The sequence below is a fragment of the Triticum urartu genome, chromosome 6A (assembly GCF_056163025.1).
Source record: "Triticum urartu cultivar PI428250 chromosome 6A, HENAU_Tu73, whole genome shotgun sequence".
Lineage (NCBI taxonomy): Eukaryota > Viridiplantae > Streptophyta > Magnoliopsida > Poales > Poaceae > Triticum > Triticum urartu.
The window spans coordinates 78,584,346-78,592,464 of record NC_141878.1 but is presented as its reverse complement, the minus strand read 5'-3'; positions in this window follow the sequence as shown (position 1 = coordinate 78,592,464).

Genomic DNA, 8,119 nt, shown 5'->3' with positions numbered 1-8,119 from the left:
GTTGGCAAGTCTCGTAGCATGCACGTATGGTAAAATTTGTGTGACAAATTTGAAGCATGGGGTGTTCTTTGATTGCTTTCCTTATGAGTGGCGGTCGAGGACAAGCGATGGTCTTTTCCTACCAATCTACCCCCCTAGGAGCATGCGCGTAGTGCTTGGTTTTGATGACTTGTAGATTTTTGCAATAAGTATGTGAGTTCTTTATGACTAATGTTGAGTCCATGGATTATACGCACTCTCACCCTTCCATCATTCCTAGCCTCTTTGGTACCATGCATTGCCCTTTCTCACCTCGAGAGTTGGTGCAAACTTTGTCGGTGCATCCAAACCCCGTGATATGATACACTCTATCACACATAAGCCTCCACTACAAAAAAAGACACATCCGTGACAGTTTGGGCCAAACGAATTTTTTGTCATACTTATGACACTTCTATGACGATAATTGTGACAAAACCCGGTATCATCATAGATGTGGTGGGGTCCTACTTCTATGACAAAAAATCATGACATAAAATGAAGGAAATATGCCCTAGAGGCAATAATAAAGTTATTATTTATTTCCTCATATCATGATAAATGTTTATTATTCATGCTAGAATTGTATTAACCGGAAACATAATACATGTGTGAATACATAGACAAACATAGTGTCACTAGGATGCCTCTACTTGACTAGCTCCTTGATCAAAGATGGTTAAGTTTACTAGCCATAGACATGAGTTGTCATTTGATTAACGGGATCACATCATTAGGAGAATAATGTGATTGACATGACCCATTCCGTTAGTTTAGCACTTGATCGTTTAGTTTACTGCTATTGCTTTCTTCATGACTTATACATGTTCCTATGACTATGAGATTATGCAACTCCCGATTACCAAAAGAACACTTTGTGTGCTACCAAACATCACAACATAACTGGGTGATTATAAAGGTGCTCTACAGGTGTCTCCGATGGTGTTCGTTGAGTTGGCATAGATCGAGAATAGGATTTGTCACTCCGATTGTCGGAGAGGTATCTCTGGGCCCTCTCGGTAATGCACATCACTATAAGCCTTGGAAGCAATGCAACTAATGAGTTAGTTGCGGGATAGTGCATTATGGAACGAGTAAAAAGACTTGCCGGTAACAAGATTGAACTAGGTATTGAGATACGACGATCGAATCTCGGGCAAGTAACATACCGATGACAAAGCGAACAACGTATGTTGTTATGCGGTTTGACCGATAAAGATCTTCGTAGAATATGTAGGAGCCAATATGAACATCCAAGTTCCACTATTGGTTATTAACCGTAGACGTGTCTCGGTCATGTCTACATAGTTCTCAAACCCGTAGGGTCCGCACGCTTAACGTTCGGTGACGATCGGTATTATGAGTTTATGTGATTTGATGTACCGAAGGTAGTTCGGAGTCCCGGATGAGATCGGGGACATGACGAGGAGTCTCGGAATGGTCGAGACGTAAAGATTGATATATTGGACGACTATATTCTGACATCGGAAAGGTTCCGAGTGATTCGGGTATTTTTCGAAGTACCGGGAGTTACGGAATACGGGGAAGAAGTATTGGGCCTCATGGGCCAAGTGGTGGATGAGAGGAGGCAGGGCGCGCGGCCCCCCTAGCCCAAACCGAATTGGACTAGGGGGCCGGGCCTCCTTTCCTCCCTCTCCTTCCTTCTCCCCTTCCCCCTTCCTTTCCTCCTCCTAGTAGGAGTAGGAAAGGGGAGTCCTACTCCTACTAGGAGGAGGACTCCTCCTCCTGGCGCGCCCTAGGAGGGCCGGCCGGCCTCCCCTATTGCTCCTTTATATACGGGGCAGGGGCACCCTAGAGGACACAAGTTGATCATTGATCCCTTAGCCGTGTGCGGTGCCCCCCTCCACCATAATCCACCTCGATCATATCGTAGCGGTGCTTAGGTGAAGCCCAGCATCAGTAGCAACATCATCACCATCATCACGCCGTCGTGCTGACGGAACTCGCCCATGAAGCTCTGCTGGATCGGAGTTCGTGGGACGTCATCGAGCTGAACGTGTGCTGAACTCGGAGGTGCCGTGCGTTCGGTACTTGGATCGGTCGGATCATGATGACGTTCGACTACATCAACCGCAGTCTCATAACGCTTCCGCTTACAGTCTACGAGGGTACATGGACGATACTCTTCCCTCTCGTTGCTATGCATCACCATGATCTTGCGTGTGCGTAGGATTTTTTTTGAAATTACTACGTTCCCCAACAGCGGCATCCGAGCCAGGTTTATGCGTAGATGTTATATGCACGAGTAGAACACAAGTGAGTTGTGGGCGATACAAGTCATACTGCTTACCAGCATGTCACACTTTGGTTCGGCGATATTGTTGAATGAAGCGGCCCGGACCGACATTACGCGTACGCTTACGCGAGACTGGTTCTACCGACATGCTTTGCACACAGGTGGCTGGCGGGTGTCAGTTTCTCCAACTTTAGTTGAACCGAGTGTGACTACACCCGGTCCTTGTTGAAGGTTAAAACAACACTAACTTGACGAACTATCATTGTGGTTTTGATGCGTAGGTAAGAACGGTTCTTGCTCAGCCCGTAGCAGCCACGTAAAACTTGCAACAACAAAGTAGAGGACGTCTAACTTATTTTTGCAGGGCATGTTGTGATGTGATATGGTCAAGACATGATGCTAAATTTTATTGTATGAGATGATCATGTTTTGTAACACAGTTATCGGCAACTGGCAGGAGCCATATGGTTGTCGCTTTATTGCATGAAATTCAATCGCCATGTAATTGCTTTACTTTATCACTAAGCGGTAGTAAGAGTCGTGGAGGCAATAATTGGCGTGACGACAACGATGCTTCAATGAAGATCAAGGTGTCAAGCCAGTGACGATGGTGATCATGACGGTGCTTTGGAGATGGAGATCACAGGCACAAGATGATGATGGCCATATCATATCACTTATATTGATTGCATGTGATGTTTATCCTTTATGCATCTTATTGTGCTTGATTGATAGTAGCATTATAAGATGATCTCTCACTAAATTTCAAGATACAAGTGTTCTCCCTAAGTATGCACCGTTGCAAAAGTTCATCGTGCCGAGACACCACGTGATGATTGGGTGTGATAAGCTCAACGTTCTTATACAACGGGTGCAAGCCAGTTTTGCACACGCAGAATTCTCGGGTTAAACTTGACGAGCCTAGCATATACAGATATGGCCTCGGAACACTGAGACCGAAAGTTCGAGCGTGAATCATATAGTAGATATGATCAACATAGTGATGTTCACCATTGAAAACTACTCCATTTCACGTGATGATCGGTTATGGTTTAGTTGATTTGGATCACGTGATCACTTAGATGATTAGAGGGATATATATCTAAGTGGGAGTTCCTAAGTAATACGATTAATTGAACTTAAATTTATCATGAAGTTAGTACCTGATAGTATTTTGCTTGTCTATGTTGTTGTAGATAGATGGCTCATGCTGTTGTTTCGTTAAATTTTAATGCGTTCCTTGAGAAAGCAAAGTTGAAAGATGATGGTAGCAATTACATAGACTGGGTCCATAACTTGAGGATTATCCTCATTGCTGCACAGAAGAATTACATCCTGGAAGCACCGCTGGGTGCCATGCTTGCTGCAGATGCTACTGCTGACGTTAAGAACGTCTGGCAGAGCAAAGTTGATGACTACTCGATAGTTTAGTGTGCCACGCTTTACGGCTTAGAACCGGGACTTCAACGATGTTTTGAACGTCATGGAGCATATGAGATGTTCCAGGAGTTGAAGTTGATATTTCAAGCAAATGCCCGGATTGAGAGATATGAAGTCTCCAATAAGTTCTACAGCTGCAAGATGGAGGAGAATAGTTCTGTCAGTGAACATATACTCAGAATGTCTGGGTACTACAATCACTTGATTCAACTGGGAGTTAATCTTCCGGATGATAGTGTCATCGACATAATTCTTCAATCACTGCCAACAAGCTACAAGAGCTTCGTGATGAACTATAATATGCAAGGGATGGATAAGACAATTCCCGAGCTCTTCGTAATGCTAAAGGCTGCGGAGGTAGAAATCAAGAAAGAACATCAAGTGTTGATGGTCAACAAGACCACTGGTTTCAAGAAAAAGGGTAAAGGGAAGAAGAAGGGGAACTTCAAAAAGAACGGCAAACAAGTTGCTGCTCAGGAGAAGAAACCCAAGTCTGGACCTAAGCCTGAGACTGAGTGCTTCTACTGCAAACAGACTGGTCACTGGAAGCGGAACTGCCCCAAGTATTTGGCGGATAAGAAGGATGGCAAGGTGAACAAAGGTATATGTGATATACATGTTATTGATGTGTACCTTACTAGAGCTTGCAGTAGCACCTGGGTATTTGATACTGGTTCTGTTGCTAATATTTGCAACTTGAAACAGGGACTACGGATTGAGCGAAGATTAGCTAAGGACGAGGTGACGATGCGTGTGTGAAATGGTTCCAAAGTCGATGTGATCGCCGTCGGCACGCTACCTCTACATCTACCTTCGGGATTAATTTTAGACCTAAATAATTGTTATTTGGTGCCAGCGTTAAGCATGAACATTATATCTGGATCTTGTTTGATGCAAGACGTTTATTCATTTAAATCTGAGAAAAATGGTTGTTCTATTTATATGAGTAATATCTTTTATGGTCATGCACCCTTGAAGAGTGGTCTATTTGTGTTGAATCTCGATAGTAGTAATACACATATTCATAATGTTGAAACCAAAAGATGCAAAGTTGATAATGATAGTGCAACTTATTTGTGGCACTGCCATTTAGGTCATATTGGTGTAAAGCGCATGAAGAAACTCCATACTGATGGACTTCTGGAATCACTTGATTATGAATCACTTGGTACTTGCGAGCCATGCCTCATGGGCAAGATGACTAAAACACCGTTCTCCAGAACAATGGAGCGAGAAACAGATTTATTGGAAATCATACATACTGATGTATGTGGTCCAATGAGTATTGAGTCTCGCGGCGGGTATCGTTATTTTCTCACCTTCATAGATGATTTGAGCAGATATGGGTATATCTACTTAATGAAACATAAGTCTGAAACATTTGAAAAGTTCAAAGAATTTCAGAGTGAAGTGGAAAATCATCGTAACAAGAAAATAAAGTTTCTACGATCTGATCATGGAGGAGAATATTTGAGTTACGAGTTTGGTCTATATTTGAAACAATGCAGAATAGTTTCGCAACTCACGCCACCCGGAACACCACAGCGTAATGGTGTGTCCGAACATCGTAATCGTACTTTACTAGATATGGTGCGATCTATGATGTCTCTTACTGATTTACCACTATAATTTTGGGGTTATGCTTTTGAGACGGTTGCATTCATGTTAAATAGGGCACCATCGAAATCCGTTGAGACGACGCCTTATGAACTGTGGTTTGGCAAGAAACCAAAGTTGTCATTTCTTAAAGTTTGGGGCTGCGATGGTTATGTGAAAAAACTTCAACCTGATAAGCTCAAACCCAAATCAAAGAAATGTGTCTTCATAGGATACCCAAAGGAAACTATTGGGTACACCTTCTATCACAGATCCGAAGGCAAGACATTTGTTGCTAAGAATGGATCCTTTCTAGAGAAGGAGTTTCTCTCGAAAGAAGTGAGTGGGAGGAAAGTAGAACTTGATGAGGTAACTGTACCTGCTCCCTTATTGGAAAGTAGTTCATCACAGAAACCGATTTCTGTGACACCTACACCAATTAGTGAGGAAGCTAATGATGATGATCATGAAACTTTATATCAAGTTAAGAACCTCGTAGGTCAACCAGAGTAAGATACGCACCAGAGTGGTACGGTAATCCTGTTCTGGAAGTCATGTTACTTGACCATGATGAACCTACGAACTATGAAGAAGTGATGGTGAGCCCAGATTCCGCAAAATGGCTTGAGGCCATGAAATCTGAGATGGGATCCATGTATGAGAACAAAGTATGGACTTTGGTTGACTTGCCCGATGATACGTCTCCAACGTATCTATAATTTTTGATTGTTCCATGCTATTATATTATCAACCTTGGATGTTTTATATGCATTTATATGCTATTTTATATGATTTTTGGGACTAACCTATTAACCTAGAGCCGAGTGCCAGTTTCTATTTTTTCCTTGTTTTAGGGTTTTGAAGAAAAGGAATATCAAACGGAGTCCAAATGGAATGAAACCTTCGGAAAAGTTATTTTTGGAAAGAAAGCAATACATGAGACTTGGAGTGCACGTCAGGGGATCAACGAGGAAGCCACAAGGCAGGGGGCGCGCCCTCCACCCTCGTGGCTCTCCTGATGTATTTCTTCCTCCTATATATCTCCATATACCCTAAAACGACCAGGGAGCACAATAGATCGGGAGTTCCGCCGCCAGAAGCCTCCGTAGCCACCGAAAGCCAATCTAGACCTGTTCTGGCACCCTGCCGGAGGGGGAATCCCTCTCCGGTGGCCATCTTCATCATCCCGGTGCTCTCCATGACGAGGAGGGAGTAGTTCTCCCTCGGGGCTGAGGGTATGTACCAGTAGCTATGTGTTTGATCTCTCTCTCTCTCTCTCGTGTTCTTAATTTGGCACGATATTGATGTATCGCGAGCTTTGCTATTATAGTTGGATCTTATGTTTCCTCCCCCCCTCTACTCTCTTGTAGTGGATTGAGTTTCCCCTTCGAAGTTATCTTATCGGATTGAGTCTTTAAAGATTTGAGAACACTTGATGTATGTCTTGTCGTGCGTATCTGTGGTGACAATGGGATATCACGTGATTCACTTGATGCATGTTTTGGTGATCAACTTGCGGGTTCCGCCCATGAACCTATGCATAGGGGTTGGCACACATTTTTGTCATGATTCTCTGGTAGAAACTTTGGGGCACTCTTTGAGGTTCTATGTGTTGGTTGAATAATGAATCTGAGATTGTGTGATGCATATCGTATAATCAAACCCACGGATACTTGAGGTGACATTGGAGTATGTAGGTGACATTAGGGTTTTGGTTGATTTGTGTCTTAAGGTGTTATTCTAGTACGAACTCTAGGGCTGTTTGTGACACTTATAGGAATAGCCCAACAGATTGATCGGAAAGAATAACTTTGAGGTGGTTTCGTACCCTACCATAATCTCTTTGTTTGTTCTCCGCTATTAGTGTCTTCGGAGTGACTCTTTGTTGCATGTTGAGGGATAGTTATGTGATCCAATTATGTTATTATTGTTGAGAGGACTTGCACTAGTGAAAGTATGAACCCTAGGCCTTGTGTCAACACATTGCAATACCGTTTGTGCTCACTTTTATCATTAGTTACCTTGCTGTTTTTATATTTTCAGATTACAAAAACCTTTATCTACCATCCATATACCACTTGTATCACCATCTCTTCGCCGAACTAGTGCATCTATACAATTTACCATTGTATTGGGTGCGTTGGGGACACAAGGGACTCTTTGTTATTTGGTTGCAGGGTTGCTTGAGAGAGACCATCTTCATCCCACGCCTCCTACGGATTGATAAACCTTAGGTCATCCACTTGAGGGAAATTTGCTACTGTCCTACAAACCTCTGCACTTGGAGGCCCAATAACGTCTACAAGAAGAAGGTTGTGTAGTAGACATCACCCGATGATCGGCAAGCCATCAAAAATAAATGGATCTTCAAGAAGAAGACTGACGCTGACAGTAATGTTACTGTCTACAAAGCTCGACTTGTTGCGAAAGGTTTTTGACAAGTTCAAGGGGTTGACTACGATGATACTTTCTCACCCGTAGCGATGCTTAAGTCTGTCCGAATCATGTTAGCAATTGCTGCATTTTATGATTATGAAATTTGGCAAATGGATGTCAAAACTGCATTCCTGAATGGATTTCTGTGACGATCGGTATTATGAGTTTATGTGATCTGATGTACCGAAGGTAGTTCGGAGTCCCAGATGAGATCGGGGACATGACAAGGAGTCTCGAAATGGTCGAGACGTAAAGATCGATATATTGGACGACTATATTCGGACATCGGAAAGGTTCCGAGTGATTCGGATATTTTTCGGAGTACCGAGGAGTTACGGGAATACGGGGAAGAAGTATTGGGCCTCATGGGCC